This window comes from Lissotriton vulgaris, chromosome 5 (genome assembly GCF_964263255.1).
Source record: "Lissotriton vulgaris chromosome 5, aLisVul1.2, whole genome shotgun sequence".
Taxonomy (NCBI): Eukaryota; Metazoa; Chordata; class Amphibia; order Caudata; family Salamandridae; genus Lissotriton; species Lissotriton vulgaris.
In genome coordinates this window covers 1111165488-1111186398 of record NC_141693.1, presented here as the reverse complement: position 1 = coordinate 1111186398, position 20911 = coordinate 1111165488, and positions in this window count along the sequence as shown.

The following is a 20911-nucleotide window of genomic DNA, read 5'->3' as shown; positions in this document are numbered from 1 at the left end:
TTTCTGTTTATTTGTGCACCGAGACAGGTAGAACTCAAGGGTCTTCGGGTGTTGTCCCTGACACCTCTGGACCTTAAAAAAAGTCCAGAACTCCACCCTTCTATTCTATTCTGGTGCACCAGGTATCAACCCATTCTATGCCGTGTGCGTATGGTTACGTTCTCAGCTGCGGTGCATCTGTGAATAGGACGTAACCATTACTTTCTCGGCACAGTAGTCAGAAATCCCTCTGCTATAAACAGCAGAGAGATTTCTTTTTTTCTTTTTCAGCCTCTTGAGCTTCCCCCGCTGCTTGTGGCATTTTTTTTCAGTGCAATGATGATCGAAGCGCATGGCAGGCAATCGGTCTCATTTCTCTTTCACTGTCAAAGTGCTCCTGGGGCTACCTCAGCCACCCAGGCACCTAGGCAGATGGGAGAGGTACCATTGGAATGGGGAGACCCTCCCCTATTTATTGGTACCCTTGTCCAGTGGATCCCTGCTTGAATATTGCCGCAGCAGGGCGATCCCCAAGCAGGGGTCCACCCACTAGACACCAGGGAGGGGGGAGCGACCTCATGTGGAAGGGCATTTGCTCCCCCCATAAAACTTTTCGACATTTTCAGTCTTTCTGCCCCCAATCTAGCCCCCTGGGGTCAGAAAGCACACTAGACACCAGGGATTTTTTGTGTGAAAACATAGGGGTGGGGGCTGCCCTGAATGGGCATTATAACGCACCCACCCCTGTCAAATACTTGGCCCGCCTAGTCTATATGCCCTTCCTGGGGAACAGATGGGAGCAATATCTCCAATATGCCCATCCTGAAGGCAGAAAGCCCACTAGGTGCCAGGGATGATTTTTCTTTTTTAGAAAGGAGGGTGTGGCCTGCCTAGAATGTGCACTCCGAACACAAAAGGGCCCCCCGGAGGAAGAGTGGGATTATTACCCCCGATCTGCCCCCGGGTGGTACAGAAAGCCCACTAGACACCAGAAAACGTAGGGTTAGATCTGCCCTAAATAGGCATTATAATGCCCACACCCCTCCCAAAAAATGGCAGTCTTTCTGGGTGCAGAATAAATAAAAGAAGGGTGTGGCTGCCCACAATCGACATGCCAATGCCGCCACCCCAGGACAAAAGGGACAGTCTTTTTGCCCCCAAGAGGCAGATGAGGGTTATTTTGTAGCTAAATTTGAGGTTTGAGGAGGATTCTGGGTAGGAAAATGATGGGGGATTCACACAAGTCACACCTCCCTAGACTTCCCCAGGAGTGTAGATTTCAAACGTTTCTGGGTTTAGTGGGCTTTTCTAGATGGCCGCCTAGTGCGGGACCAAAAATGCAGGTGCTCCCCCATGCAAAACAAGGTTGTTTCATGATACATCATGCTGTTGGCTCCACAATACGTTTTGGGCCCTTCCTTGTCGCAGGCCCACCCACACAAGTGAAGTACCATTTTTGCAGAGAGAACTGGGGGAATGCTGGGTGTTAGGAAATTTGTGTCGGCCTAGTGATCCCAGAACTTTCCTACACAAAAAGGTGAGGTAAATGTGATTTCTTTAAGCTAAAATGTCTGAGTTTGGTAGCTCTCCGTAGATGGCTGTCAAGCCCGGGACCAAAGATGCGGGTGACACCCTTGCAAAACCATGATAACTAATTTTGATGTCTCCAAAATAAGTTTTGGGCCATTACCTGTTGCAGACACTAGGCCTACCCACACAAGTGAGGTATAATTTTTATCAACAGACTTGGGGCAATGCTGGGTGGGTAGACGTTTGTGGCTCCCTGCAGATTCCAGAAGTTTACATCACAGAAATGTGAGGAAAATGTATTTCTTTTTTCAAAGTTTGAGGTTTGCAAGAGTTTCTGGTTAACAGATCCAGGAGAGAGCAACTCACCCCATCCTAAAGTTCCATGGGTGTCTAGCTTTAAAAAATATACAAGTTTGCTAGGATTCCCTAGGTGCCGTCTGAGATAGGGCCCAAATCACAGCCAGGCACATTGCCAAAAAGGGTACATTTTCACTGGAAAAATGTGATGGGTCCAATCTCGAATTTTGGGCAGTTTACTATTGCAGCCATTGGGCTTACCCACACAAGTGAGGTACCATTTTTATTGGTGGACTTAGTGAATACTGGATGGGTGGAAGTTTGTGGCTCCCCACAGATTCCAGAACTTTCCATCACAGAAATGTGAGAAAAATGTGTTTTATTTGACAAAGATTAAGGTGTGCAAGGGATTCTAGGTAACAGGACCTGGTGAGAGCCACACACGTCACCTCAACCTTGATTCCCCGGGAGTCTAGTTTTTAAAAATGTACAGGTTTGCAAGGTTTCCCTAGGCGCTGGATAAGCTAGAGCCCAAAACCCACAGCTAGGCACATTGCAAAAAAGGGTCAATTTTCAATCGAAAAAATGTGAGGTGTCCATGCTGCGTTTTGGTCAGTGTCCTGTCACGGGCACTAAGTCTACCCACACAAGTGAGGTAACATTTTTATTGGGAGACATGGGGAATGCTGGGTAGGTGGACGTTTGTGGCTTCCTTCAGAGTACAGAACTTTCCATGACAGAAATGTGAAGAAAGTGTATTTTCTTTTACAAAGTTTGAGGTTTGCGAGTGCTTCTGGGTTACAGAACCTGCTGAGAGCCACACAGATGATCCCCTGTCCTGGCTTCCTCTGGGTGTCTTGTTTAAAAAAATTTACAGGTTAGCTAGGTTTCCCTGGTTGCCGGCTGAGTTAGGGCCCCGTAATCCACAGCTAGACACATTGCAAAAAAGAGTCCGTTTTCACTGGAAAAATGTGGTGTCCATGCTATGTTTTGGGCCATTTTCTGTTGCGGGCACTAAGCCTACCAACACAAGTGGGGAACCATTCTTATAGGCAGACTTGGAGGAATGCTGGGTGGGTAAATGTTTGTGGCTTCCTGTAGATTCCAGAACTTTCTATCACAGAAATGTAAGGAAAATGTGTTTTGTTTTACAAAGGTTGAGGTTTGCAAGGGGTTCTGGGTAATAGAACCTGGCGAGAGCCACAAGATCCCCCCTTCCTGGATTCCTCTGGGTGTCTAGTTTTAACATGTTTATGGGTTTGCTATGTTTCCCTAAGTGCCTGCGAAAAAAGGGTCAGTTTGCATTAGAAAAACGTTGTGTCCACGTTGCATATTGGGCCGTATCCTGTTGCAGACACTAAGCCTACCCACTCAAGTGAGGTACTATTTTTATCGGGAGACTAAGGAGAACACAGAATAGTAGAACAAGTGTTATTACCAATTGTCTTCCTATGCGTTTCTGCCTTCGAAATGTAAAACAGTGTGTAAGAAAGAAGTCATTTTGAACAGTACCCTCTAATTCACATGCTACTATGGGTATCCACAAATTCAGAGATGCACAAGTAACCATTGCTTTTAAATTCCATATCTTGTTTTATTTCAGAAATACATAGGTTTCCTTGATACCGATTTTTCACTCTTTATATTTTACCAAATGAATTACTGTATACCCGGTACATAATGAAAAACCATTGCAAGATGCATCTCAGTTATTTCCTCTTCGTACCTCGGGTTCTTGGTGAAACTTCAAGCCTCATATAACTCTGCAACAGGAAGGGTCCCACGATTGTAACGGTATAAAGTTTGACACCCATTTGTACCACTAACTGGAAGAAGGTTGAAAGCAGGAAAATTAGGAATAATAGGCTATGTATTAGTAAAATGCCAACACTGTGTAGACAATATTGATTATCTGACAAAAGTCTCATTGTTCCTGTAAGCTGACAAGAGGGTGATTTTATCACCACAACCCCTTTGTTGATACCATTTGCAGGGAAGACACCAGACACTTTCTTCTGCAGCACTTTTATCCCATTTATCCCCCCAAAAACAAGGTTGAGCTGTACTTTACCTAATTTCTCAGTCCTCTTTAGGGGAATCCAAAAACTCCTGGTACCTTTAGAATGCTCAGGATGTTGGAAGAAAAGGATACAAATTGGCCTGGATACCTTATGTGGACAAAACGTTATGGGGGCCTAAGTGCCACTACCACAGATACTCAAAAAAGGGCATGGCACAATGGGGGGCTGGCAGCAAAAGGGTTAAAGGGCACACATGTTTTCACACATATTTGGCAATTTCCTTATTTTCCCTCACAAAAACATCCTTGTAGACTTGTATGCATTGGTAATAATTTACCCTTACAGTTTTGCTGCAACATCTATTCGATATTTTTACAGACTCTGTTTTGACTGTTCCCTCTTTTAAGCTATCTGGGTTCTGGTACCCAAAACTACATAGGTTATGAAAAGTAGGGTATATATAGGTATGTATTGGGATTGAACTGGTAGTAGAGTTGGGAAGAGGCTCACAAAGGCATTTACAAACCTGAGCACTGTGGAATACATTTCATATCCTCGTGAAGTCCGCTTCAGATAAAACCTTCAGGTTTCTCCCACAGAGATACATTTCTTCTTGAAAGGTTTTCAAGTTTGAAGGTAGGAACATTGAGCTGGCCAATTGTTAATGCATATTTCTATTTACATTCACTCACCTAGCATCCAATCACATGTATAGAGAGTACTTAGGATTTTGCATTTTCTTTTTTTTTTGTATTCCACTTAGGATAATATTGGGTAACCTTTCCCAATCATTTCACATAGAGTGGTTTGATTTCTTATAGCTCTCATTTCCTACAACTGATTTCTTCCTTTTTTTCTTATGTTTTCTTATCAAATGCACGTCCTTTGCAAGACATGGCTGTCTGACACAGTTCTAAGAGGGTTGGATTCATACAGGATTTTCTGAATATAACTATATATGTATAAGGCAGCGTACACAATGGAGGGTCATGGTGACCTCAGAAACATCCATTCTTCTGTTCTGTTGGGATGCTCTTCAGGTGGACGCAGGGGACAGCAACTTCCGAACCAGGTATTGAATGGGTAACATAAACATGCAACAAATTTTGATTGCTGCAATGTTTTACCATCTGCCTTGTTATATTTTAGGTAAGCCTCGGTGGAGTCTGCGGAATTTTACTACGCGGAACTTCACGAAGTGCAAAAAACCTCCGCCGCGCTATGCAGAGCTCCGCGAGCAGCGGAGTGTGTTAGATAAATGCAGTTGACAGTGATTTTCAGTGCCAGGTGCTTGTCTGCATGTGCAATCATTTCGAACGACACCTTGCACAGCGCTAGCTTCCTTTCTGCCGCTCCAGTAGATTTTTTATTGAGCGGCAGCTTTATCAATGGATGGTTTCTCAACACGAGCGGTCACGAGCATACACGACCACTCACAAGGAGAAATCTGACCGCCCGCGTTGGAAAATCCTGCTGGGAGGTTGATTTTTCACGCTCTTCAACTTGTTGTTGACAATCGTGAATGAGGATAAATCTCGCTGGGAGGTGGATTTTCCTCACTCTTGATTGCCAACTTGACGTTGACGAACACGAGCGGGGGAAAAAACTCTGCTCCGCTTTTTTTGGAACTCCTCAAGCTCCCCGCATGTCAGAGTGCGGCAAACTCCGCGATTGGAGCGGAGTTCACCACCCAGACTTAATTTTAGGTAAGCGTAGGCGGAGCATGCACAGTGCCGCTATGTAAAGTTCCACAGAGTGCTGGAAGTAGGGTCCTGCTCACTGCCATTGCTTACCAGGTCCAGTAGCGCTGGAAGTAGGGTCCTGCTCACTGCCATTGCTTACCAGGCCCAGTAGCGCTGGAAGTAGGGTCCTGTCCACTGCCATTGCTTACTAGGCCCAGTAGCGCTGTAAGAAGAGTAGGGGCGTCAGAAATAAGACAGTAAGCTGTTTTATTTTATTTCATATATGTTTATTAAAATTTTTGCAAAGAACAGAGGTCATCCCAAGCAGAATAAAACACTGGATACGTCTTATGGCATTGGAAGTTATCTACAATAACAAAAAGGGTTGGACTATGGGTAGTAGTAGTAATTCAGCAGGTACCTTTGTGCAAGGAAGAAACAACATACAATAGCTATAACATATGGAGAATTTGGGTATCGTCTGCCATAAGGTGTATTTGGGAAGGAGGTTTAGCTTTGCACTATCGAGGCAAGCTTAATGCTTGCAGCAAGTGATGGAAGTTTGTTAATAATAATCAAGTTGAAAAACAGTTGGGTTAACCAAGTACCAAGGGGGTTGGGACAACCATAACAGGGGATAAGGAGTGGGCAGGGGAGGAGTAAGCCTAAAGTGCAGTCAGGGGGGTTGAGTGAAAGTTTTAGGGGGAAGGAGGAGCCTCATCAGAACCATATATTGGGGGGCTAATTGGGGGCCACCCTAGTGTACAGCAGGAGAGAGTCTACAAACAGCTGCAGAGCCTACAGCCGAGGGGGGGGGGGGCATAGCAACAGTTTCTCTAGGTGAGAGAAGTGTTGAATAAATGGCTGCCAGGTGTGGGCAAATTTAGTGTCTGTCTGATTAAAACGGGCAGTTAATAGTTTCCAGAGCCATGACATGCCAATCAATCAATCAAGCATTTGTATAGCGCACTACTCACCCAGAGGGTCTCAAGGTGCTTGGGGAGGGGGGGGTCCGCTACTGCTCGAACAGCCAGGTCTTGAGCTGCTTCCTGAAGGCGAGGTGGTCTTGGGTCAGGCGGAGGTGGGTTGGGAGGGAGTTCCACGTCTTGGCGGCCAGGTAGGAGAAGGACCTTCCTCCTGTGGTGGCTCTTCGGATGCGGGGGACGGCGGCGAGGGCGTGGTTGGTTGATCGAAGCTGGCGTGTGGGAATGTAGAAGTTGAGGCGGCTGTTGAAGTATCTTGGGCCTTGGTTGTGGAGAGCTTTGTGTGCGTGGGTGAGGAGACGGAAGGTGATTCTCTTGTTGAACGGGAGCCAGTGCAGATCTCTGAGGTGTCCAGAAATGTGGCTGTGTCGGGGATGTCGAGGATGAGTCTTGCTGAGGCGTTCTGGATCCGCTGGAGTCTCCTCTGGAGTTTAGCGGTGGTTCCGGCGTAGAGAGAGTTGCCGTAGTCCAGTCGGCTGGTGACGAGGGCCTGGGTGACCGTCTTCCTGGTCTCGGTGGGGATCCACCTGAAGATCTTACGTAGCATGCGCAGGATGTTGAAGCATGACGAGGAGACGGCGTTGACTTGTCTGGTCATGGAGAGGGAGGAGTCCAGGATGAAGCCCAGGTTGCGTGCGTGGTCTGTGGGTATGGGTGCGCTGCCCAGGGCGGTGGGCCACCATGAGTCGTCCCAGGCGGAGTGTGACGGGCCTAGGATGAGGACTTCCGTCTTGTCTGAGTTCAGTTTCAGGCGGCTGTTCATCATCCACTCGGCTACGTCTGTCATCCCTTCGTGTAGGTTGGCTCTGGCGGTGGCGGGGTCGCTGGTGAGGGAGAGGATCAGCTGGGTGTCGTCGGCGTAAGAGATAATGTTGAGGTTGTGTTGGCATGTGATGGCCGTGAGGGGGCTCATGTAGACGTTGAAGAGGGTGGGGCTGAGCGAAGAGCCTTGAGGAACGCCGCAGATGACTTTGGAGGCTTTTGATCTGAACGGGGGGAGACGGACTCTCTGTGTCCTTCCGGCGAGGAAGGAGATGATCCAGTCCAGTGCCTTCTCTTGGATTCCGACGTTGCTGAGGCGCTGCACTAGGGTGCGGTGGCAGACAGTGTCGAATGCCGCGGAGAAGTCCAGGTGGATGAGGGCCGCAGTTTCTCCGTTGTCGAGCGGGGCTCGGATGTCATAGGTGGCTGCGAGGAGGGCGGTCTCGGTGACGTGGTTGGCCAGGAAGCCAGACTGCGAGAGGTCGAGGGAGCCGTTCGTCTCGAGGAAGGCGGCAAGCTGCTTGTTGACGGTCTTCTCGATGACTTTGGCTGGGAACGGGAGGAGCGAGATGGGGCGGTAGTTTTTGAGTTCGGTGGGGTCCGCTGATGGTTTCTTCAGTAGAGCGCTGAGTTCAGCGTGCTTCCAGCTCTCTGGGAAGGTAGCGGTGGTGAAGGAGGTGTTTATGATGTCTCGCAGGTGGGGTTCGATGACAGCGTCAGCCTTGTTGAAGATGTGGTGAGGGCAGGGGTCGGTTGGGGATCCGGAGTGGATGGAGTTCATCGTGCGGATGGTGTCTTCGGTGGTGATCGGGGTCCAGGCGCGGAGGGTGGTGGTGGGGGTCGTTCGTGCGGTCATAGGGTGCGTCGGTTGTATGCTGAAGCTGTTGTGTATGTCTGCGATCTTGTTGTGGAAGTAGGAGGCGAGGGAGTTGCAGAGGTCTTGTGATGGGGTGATGTCGTTGTTTACGGCGTTGGGATTGGAGAGCTCTTTGACGATGTTGAAGAGTTCCTTGCTGTTGTGTGCGTTGTTGTCCAGTCGTTCCTTGAATGCGGTTTTCTTGGTGGTATGGATCAGTTGGTGGTGTTTTCGGGTTGCAAGCTTGAGGGTGGTCCTGTTGTCTGGTGTAGAGTCTCTGCGCCAGGCTCGCTCGAGGGCACGGCAGTTCTTGTTGGAGCTCTTGAGTTCGTCGGTGAACCAAGGTGCTTTCTTACTGCCGGGTCCGCTGGGCGGGGTCCTCAGTGGGGCGAGGTCGTCTGCGCAGTTGCTGATCCACTTTGTGAGGTTGTTGGCGGCCTGGCTGGGGCGAAGGAACCATGTTGAGATAGGTGGGGGGAGGGAGTTTTACAGCAGAGGGCTATAGATTGTCTTGCCTCCCTCAGCATCTGTGGTATGAGGCGCCAGTCAGAGTGGGTCATTGCAACAAGTCGAGAGGGTGTAATTCCTATCACCATGTATCCCTAATGTGACTGAGGACTTCTTTCCAGAAGATCACCAGGTTGGGTCAGGTCCACCATTTGTGAATAAAATCGCCTATTGCTGTTTGGCATCTCCAACAAATCAGGGAGAGGTTTGGGCATATCTTCTGGAGGTGGGCCGGAGTGTAATACCTTTGCATCCTCAGTTTTGGAGCTGATTTGCATTGGGAAATGTTTCTGTGAATTGGAAATATCGCGCCAGAGCTGTTCCCAGCTTTCTGGTGTGACCTCCTCTTCAGCATCCGTACTTCATTGTCTCTGGCATGTGTGGGATTGGATCTGGTATGAGTTTTGGAATACGTTGTATCTGTGGAAGATTAGTCCCTGTGAGCCCTCAAAGCCCTGGACCAGGGCTTCAAAGGGGGTGAGTGATCTAGTTGCTCCCTGTATGTAGTTGGGTGCCAGCAGCCAGTGACGAAGTTGGTAGTATTGTAATCTCGAGGAGTCTGCAATATGAAAAGAGTTTTTACATTGTTCAAAAGTTTTCAAGGTGTTCCTTCAAATAGTGCCTGGACTGTGCGACATTCACCCTCTGCTCACAATAGGAAGGCATGAGGTTGCAAGGCCGGCGGTAAGGTGGGGTTGCATGCTATAGGGGTATTGGGAGATTGGAACAATGTTAGGCCTCTAGAGGCCTCTAGAGATCGCTTGTTTGTCCCAGATGTCAAGTATTTTTTTCGTAGGGGTAGCTATATATGCACTGCAGGGGTATGCCTATCTGGGGATCCAAGCTAGGGCCCACAGGGGCCTACAGGAGACGGCACGGTCCATGGGGAGCCATTCTGATATGTAGCAGAGGTGACATGACCAGTAATATTCTAGAAGATTAGGGCATGCCAGGCCTCAGCGGTCTCGGGGAAGCATAAGTAGTTAATTTGAAAAGCTCGGGCGACCTTTGCCCCTTATAAAGGCATTTAGATCTTGTTGGGGAGTCTGTTTGTCCACCTGTGGTATTGGGGTGTGTAGAGTTTAAAACAAATAGAGCGCTTTTGGAAGAAGGGACAATTGAATTGTGTTGTGACGCCCCAACCAAGAAAGAGGGAGGTTCTTTCACAAGTGTATGTCTACCTGTATGTCACGTCTACAGGACGGCCAGTGGCTTGGATCCAGGATGACAGTGAGGGGGTCAGGCTGAGGACCAAATACCATATTGAGTAGCCCAATGTAGAGGGACCAGGGCCTGTAGTCAATGCACCTCTGGGGTTGAGAGTGTAAGATTTAGGGCGTGTGATTTGGCTATATTATTCTTGAAACCCAAGGCTCTTTCAAACGAGTGGAGAAGCAAGGCAAACACCGGCAGGAAAGAGTCGTCGATGGCTAAGGAAAGGAAAAGGTCGTCGGCAAAGAGAGATATCGTGTACTTGTTGCCTACAAAGAGGATACCAAATATGTCTGGTGATTGGCGTATTACGATCGCCAGAGGTTCCACTGCCATTGCAAACAGGAGTGGAGCGAGAGGGCAGCCTTGCCTGGTACCCCTGTGTATAGAGATGGCGGGCATGAGTCAGCCATTGTACGAATTTGGGTGCACGGACGGACATAAAGAGCCATCAGTTTAGAGATCATGACCGGGCCTAGGCCTATTTTGTGTGGCACAGTAAGTAGAAAGAACCAGTGAACGGAAAATGAATGCCTTTGCCGCATCTAGGGACACCAGGCAGGCCGGGATATTTCTAAGCTGGACCTTTTCAATGAGATGGGCTATGCGACATATGTTGTCCACCCCCATGTGATGTCAGATAAATCCCACTTGTTCTGGGTCTATTATACCGGGAGATAGGATTCAATATGGTATGCAAGGATCTTGGTGTAGATCTGTGCGTCCGTGTTCAGAAGAGCAATCAGCCGATATATATTGTGCAGAGTGAAGGGTCTTTTCCAGGTTTTGGAATAAGCCCCACTCCTGCTTCCAACATTTAGGGGGTGAGGCCCAAGACTTCATAGTAGCTGTTGAAAAGGTGTGAGAGATGCCGTTGAAGTTGAGGTAAAAAAGTGCGATAGATAAGTCCGTTCAGGAGTTTAACCCATTGGAAGCTGCTTTAGTGCCCTTGTCCGTTTTTTTAGAGTGATTGTCTTGTCTAAGAGTCGTGCATGGTAAGAGCTAAGAGGCTCCCAAGCGCATGTGCTCAGAAAGGAGGTAATCTACTCCGGCGCACGGGGGTTGCCAGCGTAGAGCTTCTTGTAAAAGTCACAGAATGCCAATCCTTCGTCGCGCTTAGAGGTGGCCCAAGAGCCGTCGACCCGCTTGTGGCAGGGGCTCACAGTCGGCACACTAAGCAGGTACCAACTTTTTCTTACCCCACATAGAACTTCTGTTTAAGAGACAAAAGGGAGGGCCCGCCTTGTTGGTGCGATGGAGACGCAACTGTCCCCAGAGCATAGCAAGTCGCATTTTTATTTTGAGCCGAGGGCAGCTTATGATCTCTATGCTCTAGGGACTTAATATCTTTGCACAAATTTGTTTCTACAAGGCAAGCTTCTAGAGATCGAGCAATGATAATGGAAAAGATATCTCCCCAAATGTTCACCTTGAGGGCATCCCATCTAATGGGTTCAGGCGGTTCTGGGGTCTTGTTTGTGGTAAAAAAAAGGCCTCAATGTCCTGGTGAATGTCTGCTATATCTACCGGATCCCGCAAAATGTGGAACGAGAGCCGTCAGTGAATGGGAGTGGAATGATGTCTACCTGGAAGTTGGAAGATTACAGAGAAATGGGATAGATCCGATAAGGAGATGTGAGATATCTCAGCTGATTCCAAGGAGCAGTCAGGGGGAGAGCGAGAAAGCAATAATCGATCCATGAGTATGAACAGTGGACATGTGAGAAGAAGGAGTAGACCCTGGTGTCAGGGAATAGATATCTCCAGGCGTCCTGAGAGCCACCAACATAACCCTGGTGCCTTGGTATGCGGGCGTGCTGTGATATAGATCTAAATCCCATACCAGATTGAATTCACTCCAGAGAATAATCGCTTCTTCAGGGACACGTAACACATTGCCCAGGTGGGTCCTCAATAATGTGTTCTGCACTTAGTTGGGTGCGAACATTTTGAGAAGGGTCATGAAATGGGTGCAACAGATGCACTTGGACCTTTAGATAACGACCCTCGATGTCCCAGACCACCCAAAGGGTCCCTTCTCCTGCATGGCATTCGTTAGTATTGCATCCCCGCAGATTTAGAGGCAGAACAAGCCCAATAATGACATGGGTATTTGGGGTGCTTCATGAGGCTTGTGTCAGAGGTGACTAAGTGAGTTTCCTGAAGGAATATAATGTTGGGATCTTGTAGGAGTAGGTAGCGCCAGACCTGTTGCCTCTTGCTTGAGGAGTTAACCCTCTTTACATTGAGAGAGAGGAGTTTAATGGATAGACCCTCAGTCATCATGGTGGTGGCTGTGATGAAGAGAGTCTTCGGAGCAGAGCGTGAGAAGGCTGGATCGTGAGCGTATCGTGGTTGCTAGGGAAGGTTTGTAGAGGCATGCGACATATGTCTGGCTGGGTGTGGTGCTCCCAAGGTGTACAGTGGGCCAAGAAAGTTACGGGAGGTCCCCTGTAATGAACTTACTCCAAAATAAATGTAAGGGGAGGGGGTAAACAGTAATGTCAACAAAAAGTGACCAACAGGGCCTATGTAGTTCAATGTCATCTTGGAACAGCTCATAATTCCAGACAGGAGCCATTCTGAAGAAGTCACTCTTCTAGAAGACATTGCAGTTGAGGGGTAGCGCAGTAATCAAAGACAGCTATCGGTCAGTCTCCGCTTCCAGGAGCCAGTCTCTAAGAATGCGACAAATATCACGAGCTGTCAGTCCGACTTTGCATTTTAAAAGAGGCATTTTTATTAGGCTGGTTGAAAAAAACTCAGTGGAGCTACGCATAGCTCCGCTCCCTCCCAGCTCCCTCCCCACTCCCAAATGCTTTAAAAAGATATAAAGAAGGCACTTACCTGTGTTTCTGCTACCTCCCCTGCCTGGCCGCTCTACTTCCAGCTCCTCTTGCGTCCTCGACGTTCTTCTTCATAAAAAAAACACTACGTTTTAAGTCTTGCGCGTGCCCATGTGTAGCCATGCGGCAGCTAACTTCAAGGCCTGTATGCAGGCCCTAGCAGGATGGATGAACTCTCATTGCTTGAAGCTTAACGGCTCCAAGACGGAGGTAATGGTGATTGGAGGGAACGATTCTAGCTGGACGGCTGACTGGTGGCCATCTTGTCTGGGCCCAACGCCCATGCCCTGTAAAGAGGCAAAAAATCTGGGAGTGTGGGTTGATCCCAAACTATCTTATGAGGGCCACATTCATCGACTAGCGGGAAAGTGCTTTGGGGTGCTAAAAACTCCCAACAACACCCTAGATTTACTTCCGCAGGAGGCCAGACGCACCATGACTCAAGCATTGGTAACCTCCCATATGGATTACGGAAATGTCTTGCTCCTAGGTACCACAGAAAAAAACATGGGGCGCTTGCAAGTTCTCCAAAATACAGCAGCACGTCTGGTCTTAAAACTCCCAAAAAGAGCAGCTTCCAAACCCGCTCTTGCGGCTCTACACTTGCTACCGGTCAGAAAGAGAGTCATGTATAAAGCGCTCTTGATATTCCACAGGATTATATGGCATGAAGCTCCATCCTATCTCCAGGACCTTGTTCATATTTATGAGCCAAATAGAGCACTACGCTCAGTAGGGACAGGCCTACTGAGGATCCCCCGTGTAAAAAAAGCAAAACTGGGAGGCCGCTCTTTCAGAGTGTTAGCAGCTAGCAACTGGAATAGGCTCCCGGTTGGCCTTAGGCTGGAAGAATCTGAATCTAATTTCAGAAAACTCTTAAAAACCTACTTGTACAATCTCTAGAACACTGATGGGTGGAGGAGCCTACCATAACACTGCACTTATCTTATCTCCATAGCGCGGGGACACGCCGAGATGGCGTCACCAGGCGCTTTATACATTTCTTTATTATTATTATTATTATTATTACTCGCAAGACGTACAACATAGTGTTTTTTTTTATGAAAAACAATGAGACGTGAGAGGAGGACCAGGAAGGAGAGTGGCCAGGCAGGGGAGGTGGCAGAAACACAAGTAAGTGCCTTCTTTATATCTTTTTAAAGAATTTGTGAGGGAGCGACTAACTCCGCCCCGCCATGGAGGCGGAGTTTTTGCCTACTCCGCGTTCGCCACAAAGCACGGAGTAGGCAAATTTCCGCAAGCTCCACTGGCGGAGAGAAGTTACCCTCCCAGGGTTAATTTTGATGCATTCTGTGTTATCAGGTAGATCCAAATCAACTGAAGAGGCCACCAGGTGAGTGAGAGTGTATGAGGCAATAAGGGCTCAGTTGGACAGGACGTCCTGGGGTGAAGTGCATAGGGAGAAATAGGTATAGGCATTGGTATGTCAGGTATGATTCAATCTAAAGCTACAGGGGAGCGGGCCGATGAGAGAGAGTCGCTCATGGTGAGGAGATGTTTGATAATGTCTTGTTTTACCTGAGAAGAGTCCTGCTCATTGGTCAAGTCTTGTGCTTAGGGGGTGGAACAGTGGGCAATTCCGGCTGGGTCTCCTCCCAGCGCTGGACCCGTAGGGAGGAAGAATCCACATCCCCAGTGTTCGTCAGGAGCGCTTGCCCTTCCAGGTAAAGATTAGCAGGAATGGGTGGCCCCATTGGTATTTAATTTTGTGTTTGCACAGCTGATCAGTGACTGGTTTGAAATCTTTACACCTTCAAAGGGTGACTGAGCCTATGTCTTGGAATACCTGGATTGGGTAGTCGTGTGTTAAATCCGTGAGTCTATGCACCTTCTGTGGAATGGCTTCCTTTTCCACAAAAAAGTGGACTTGTGTGAGAATGTCTGGGATAAATTTCAGGTGCCCCCTAGGGCCAGGGACTCAATGGGCTCTGACAAGGGCTGGAGGAGAGTTATCATCTGCCCTGATCTTCTGCAGGAGGTCCGCCGTAAAAGACTTATTGTCTGGTCCCTCTGCTCCACGGAGACCCCCTAATGCAAACATTATTACGTTGGCTTCTGTTGTCAAGGTCCTCCTGCTTCAGTTGGAGAGTGATATGCTGATCTTTGAGCTCTAAATAATTAAACAACAGGGGGAGCTCTGTCATTCTGCGCCAGAGGCTCTCATAATCCTCTTCCCGCGTGTCCATCATACGCTCAAAGTGGTCGACATGGCCCGATCTCCGTGTCTTCTCGACTGATTTCCCATAGGTAGGTTTTGAAGTCATGTTTGAGAGATCTGATTTCTGCCTTAATATCATGGAGAAATGAGCTCATAAAGGCCTGCATGATCGGAGCTGATGACGGGTCCTCAACAGCCATAGCACCCGGGGGATCGGAGGCAGACAGCGGTGGAGGGTTGGATTTTAACCACAGGGAGGCCAGGGGATTGTCCTTAGCTGGTGTAGGGACTGGATCTTTACGGGACATGGAGCATGGCATGGCCAGAGGTGTGATCCCAGCAGTCCAGTGGCCGCACATAGGAGGTGCAGTGCAGATGGAGGCCTGTGTGGTGAGAGAGAGAACCCTTATGTCACCCGCAGATCCAGCGCTGCCAGCGATGAGGGAGCAGCAGTGCAATGGGGGGCCAATGTGAGGTAGGCAGGTCCAAGGGCCGGGAACACCCAGCGAGGTGCCCTCAGTTGCTCTAAGGGGCAGAACCTCCAAAGGGCAGTATGCACTGGAGGGGAGCGTGTTCATCAGGCGTCAGTGGGGAGAGTCAGGATGCAGCAGGGGAGGCAGCCACTGGAGGGTGGTTGAGAGAGGGAGTCCCACCAGTGTCCATTAGATTGATGCAGTGAGAGGTCTAGGTGGCCAGCTATCCTCCTCGGCCTGATGATGGCTGGAAATGAGGCATCCAGAGAGTCTAGAGGGCCCGTGAAAGATCAAACAATATAGGCAGTTGCGATATTGGACTTCAAGTCACCTGGGCCTTCCCAGGTCCAAGGTCCAAGGTCCACACCCCAGTCACGCCCAGTGAGCCCACTCCATGCAGCAGCAGCAGAGCGTCTCAGGCCAGGTAGACCCGAGGGCATCCAACAGCACTGCTGGGGGCCGGACACATCAGCCGCACAGGGGTTCGCAGTGAGTCAGGCCCGCACTGCCCCCCAGGTGGGCCAGACAAATGGGCCCCACACACTGTAGACCACAGCAGTTGTTCCTGCAGCAATAGGGAGAACAGAACCTCCAGTGACCAGAGGAGGCCCTGTAGGGTAGTATCCAGAGCAGGCAGGGGAGGGGGAGGAGTGTGTGACTCACTGAGCAAGCTCTGCAGCTGATCTCCCCAGTCACTGAGCCAGTATGGTGGAGCCCCACCCAGTGCCTAGTGGGCCTGTCTGCGCAAGGCCCAGGATCAAGTGCACCCCAGCACGATAAAGAGACTGCCTCAGTCCCCATGCAGCCCTCGGTTTAGTCAGGGAAGTTGGGCCTCCAATCGCCAGAAGGGGCTAATGAAGGACCCACCAGAGAAGGTGAGGAGGGGCAAAAGACCCCACTGCGCGAGCTCTGCAGCCACTCGCTCTCACCTCAGTTTCTGCCGGTTGAACTGACAGAATCAGTGAGGAGGACGGAGCGCAGCTGGGCCCAGGTTCCTGCGATGTTGTCGGTGGGGCGCAGGAGGGACCACAGAGAAGTGAGCCTGCTCCCTGGGCATGATGTGTCCGCACAAGCCCCAGTGGACGGATCCACCATCAGGGCCTGGCACGTCTGCAGTTATGCTCCTCTTCATGCAGGCACCATTCGCCACCCGGCAATGGTCCTCGGATACCCCGCTGGGTCCAAGGCAGGCCCCAAGGTGGATAGGGCTTGGTGCAAAGAGGCGAGGACGGCAGGGACCCAGAACTCTTGCAGGCCCAAAATGGCAGATGCTGGCGACTCAATGCTCCTTCCTCCATAGGTAGGAGGCCCACTGTGCGAGCCCCGCAGCTGATCACTCCCACCTCAGTTGATGCAGGACAACGACCGCAAGTGTGGCAGGTGAGGAGAGGTCAGGCCCAGAGCTACCCGCCGGGGAGTATTCCAGGTTGGTTCAGGGGGACCCTTGTCACAATTACCCCATGATGTCAGTAGCAGGGCACAGCAGGATCCACAGGCAAATGGGTCTGCCACCCAGGCCACTGCTCCAGTGATGTGTCTATGTGGATCATAGCAAGCGGGCTCGGCAACAGTCGCCAGCTGGTCCCCTCCACTGGACTATCGCGTTCCCTGTCCAGCAGTGGTCCTGGGAGGGCCTGTAGAGTCAAGGCCAGTCCCCCAGGCTGGATGAGGCCTGGTGCTGGGAGCTGAAGGCAGGGGGGAGATCCCTCCGTGCAGCTTTACCCACGAGGTCTAAGATGGCTGCTACAGGTGGCAAGGCGATTCCCTCGCCAGGCACCAAAAGTACATCGGGCATCCCCATGATTCGTTTTGATGGTGGTGGCAGGTGCCTGGTAGGGTCTAAGAGATGGGCATAGACACACAAAGACCTGACTTGCTCTGAACAGTTGACTGTGAGTTCCCTCACAGGACAGGCTCACGGCCGCTAACCTATTAGTCCAACTGTTCAATTTCAAAGAAAGCGTCAATACACCAAATTCCATACAAACATCAAGACGAAATTTGTAACCACAAAAGATTTGTGACCAAATTAGTAAAAAGTGTGAGAAAGGTCAGAAAGTACCTCATGTTAGCATCACCCTGGGGGGCTGCTGGTTTGTACTTACCAGTTTGCCCACATTGTCATCATCGGTAACTTTCTTGACCATAAAGAAAAAGAGTGTGTCTTTTCAAATTTCTCAGAGGTGAGAAATCAAAAGAAAACCTGACCTCCCTGCTTTGAGAATCTCGCCGGGAGGTTTTCACGTTCGCACTCAGCAACATGATGTTCTTTGGGATTATAAGGGCCAGGTCTTAAATCACTTCTTCCCAAGGCAGAGGGCGTACAATTTACCAAGAGAGATATCCTTAAATAAAAAGGTAGCAACTACCTTTACAGTGCAAGTGTGCAAGCCTGGGGCGGGCGCTGCTCAGCAAAGACTTTGAAGAAAACTCAACACTATCAACATCACCAACAGTGGAAGACGGCAGGGAGAACATCAATGAAGGAAAAGGCAAAATCAATGTTAGGTCAGCCATGCAGAATTCATTTATCATCAGTATAGAAAAAAAAATTATTCATCGCAAAGTCTCTTAACGCCCAGTGCTCTCTTCTGCAATGTCCTTTCTGTACATCTGAGAAAGGAAGGAGGCTGCTTTAGCTTCCACAGAGTACTCACAACTCATCTTTTCTGAGCAACCTATGAAGAATAATATCTAGACCTTTTTCTCAATGATCATAGTTAGTGACTGAAGGGCAATGTTGTTTACCACTGACATCTCCGGATCTGATTTGATTTGATTTGATTTTGATTTGATTTTACATTTTATAAAGGGCAGCGTATGCCCAAGTGCGTCTTGGCACTGAAATAGTCTGGATGCTAGAATACCAACTAAATCCCGTTTTGAATGCCTAATTAGTTTTTAAACAGCCACGTTTTCAGCTGACTTCTGAAACACATCAAGGAGTTGCTGTTTTTAATCTGTAAAGGAAGGGAGTTCCATACCTTGTCCGTGCCAACGTCAAAACTCCTCCCCCCCAGCGCAGCTGCTTGTACCTTGGAACTACCAATAGGTGTGACTGTGCTGATCTTAGATTTCTGGAAGGGACATATTTTCTGAGGTGTGCTCTAAGATAAAGGGGTCCTTTCCCCTTTAATGCTTTAAATGCAAGACACTGCGACTTAAATATAATTCTCTTACCCACCGGCAACCAGTGGAGATCCTTTAGTCGATTAGTTACTGGTTCATATTTAGGAATGTCTAGGATTAACCTTGCCGCTGCATTTTGCATCCGCTGGAGTCTAAGCAGGAGCTGTGTCTGAAGTCCTATATATAGAGCGTTTCCATAGTCCAGCCTCAATATAGCTCATGCTGTTACCACAGTTTTTAGAGCATCTATAGAAATAAATGGACACATCTTCCTGATGATTTTAAGGATACCCCAAAAGGTGGAGGTACGTTTATTAATTTGACCTTCATAGGTCAATCTTTGATCAAATATGACCCCCAAGTTTCTCACCTTTGAAACTGGTACTGGGCAATCACCCAAATCGGCCGGCCACCACTTTGGGAACCAGAAGGGGGTATTGTTGTCCAGTATCAAAACCTCAGTCTTATCGGTATTCAACTTGAGGCAGTTCCTCTGCATCCAAAAGTAAATCTACAGCATACAATTATTAAAACGCTCCGCCGTCTCCTCAACATTATTTGATACCGAGATCACAACCTGTGTATCATCTGCATATGATATAACCGAGAACCCACATTGTCTCATCATTTCTGCCAGCGGGGCCACATAAATGTTAAAAAGTGTGGGACTCAGAGATGAGCCCTGAGGCACCCCGCATGGCAGCTCGAAAGGTTTCGGGATCTTACCGTCCATATCTACCGCAAATGTTCTATTCGTTAAGATTGAAGTCAGTAACTTAATGGCACTACCTTGAAATCCCAGTTTAACCAGTCTATTGATCAAGATTTGGTGGTTGACCGTGTCGAAGGCCGCCGATATATCTAATAAGATCAAGGCGGCCTTCTTTCCGTCATCCAGAGTTTTTCTTAGTTCTTCCGCTGCCATCACCAAGGCGGTTTCGGTTCCATGACCTTCCCTGAAACCATACTGGGAGTGATCTAGTAATTCACCCTCTGCGATGAAGGACATGATCTGCCCGTTAATCAGCTTTTCCAACGCCTTAGCGCAGAAAGGGATCCTAGATATTGGTCTATAGTTTTTTGGTTCTGTTGGATCCATATTAACCTTTTTTAATAATGGCCGAACCGAAGCCCTTTTCCATGCGTCTGGGAAAATGCCTGACTGAGTTATTTTTAAGAAGACTGATCTAAGGTGTTCTCCAATTAGCTCTGGACATCGATGACAAGTTTTTTGGAGGGCAGGGATCTGACGGAGACCCTGTCTTTGTTGTCTTTACTACTTGTACGATCTGTTCTTCTGTTGGTAGGAGAAAGGAGAAAGCTGAAGCATTGGCGGAGTAGTGAAAGTCCGGCGTTTTTATCTCCACCGGTTTATTTGTATTATCTCTGAATGTTTTGTACACATCCTCCACTTTATTAATAAAGAATTCTCCAAGTATATTGCAGAATTCAGGATTTTCTATCTTTTGTAGATTCTCAGGAAGTTTAGCTAGTTATTTCACTGTATTAAAAAGCTCCTTACTGGAGTTTTTGGATTCTAAAATGTTTTGAGTAAAATAATTACTTTTTCCTTGACAATCATTTTTTTATAATCGGATAGACTAGTTGCATAATCTCTTTTCCTTGCCTCTGAATAATCTGTTCTCCAAAGTCTTTCAAATCTACTGCATACTTTTTTCTGTTCTCTGAGTTTATCCGTAAACCAAGGCTCAGATGGCTGTTTCCTTTTTGATCGTAGCCTTTTTTTAGGGACAGTTATGTCTACCGCAGCTTTGATCCAGGAATTTACTTTGTTGACCATGTTGTTAACACCCAAATCTCGAGCTGGTTTAGTTGTTTTTAGCTGAGTCTGAAAGTTTGTGGAATTAATTTTGCTCCAATCCTGGTATACAACTGTACCGGGAGCAGTTAATTAATTGCTGGGTGTCCCGTATTATGAATATAATGGCTTTGTGATCAGACCAGGTCACTGGGGTAACTTCCAGTACTTCTATCTTATTGTTAGAAGTAAATATTCTGTTTAATGTATGTCCTGCCTTGTGAGTCCCTTGTTTGACCATCTGTCTTAAGGAAAAGCTGGCCATTCCATCAATAAATGTGGAGATGTTATTGTCCTCTATCTTTTCCAGATGGTAATTAAAGTCTCCTAAGACTGTATAGTCGGTGCTGTTTAGACTATCCTCTAAAAAAGGACGGATATTTTCCAGCAGCGAAGATTGAGCTTTAGGCGGGCAATATAAAAGAAGCCCTTTAAAAGTATAGTTGTTATTGATTTGTATCTGGAAAGGCAGAGTTTCACAGTCAAGTGAGCCAGCACTCATACCTCCTGTTATTTTCAAGCCTTCTCTTGCGATAATTGCAAGTCCCCCTCCCCTTTTCTTCATTCTATCTACTCTGATCATTCTATAGTGGGTGGGGAGCGCGAAATGATGGTCCGGGTCAGAAGCTGCGTCCG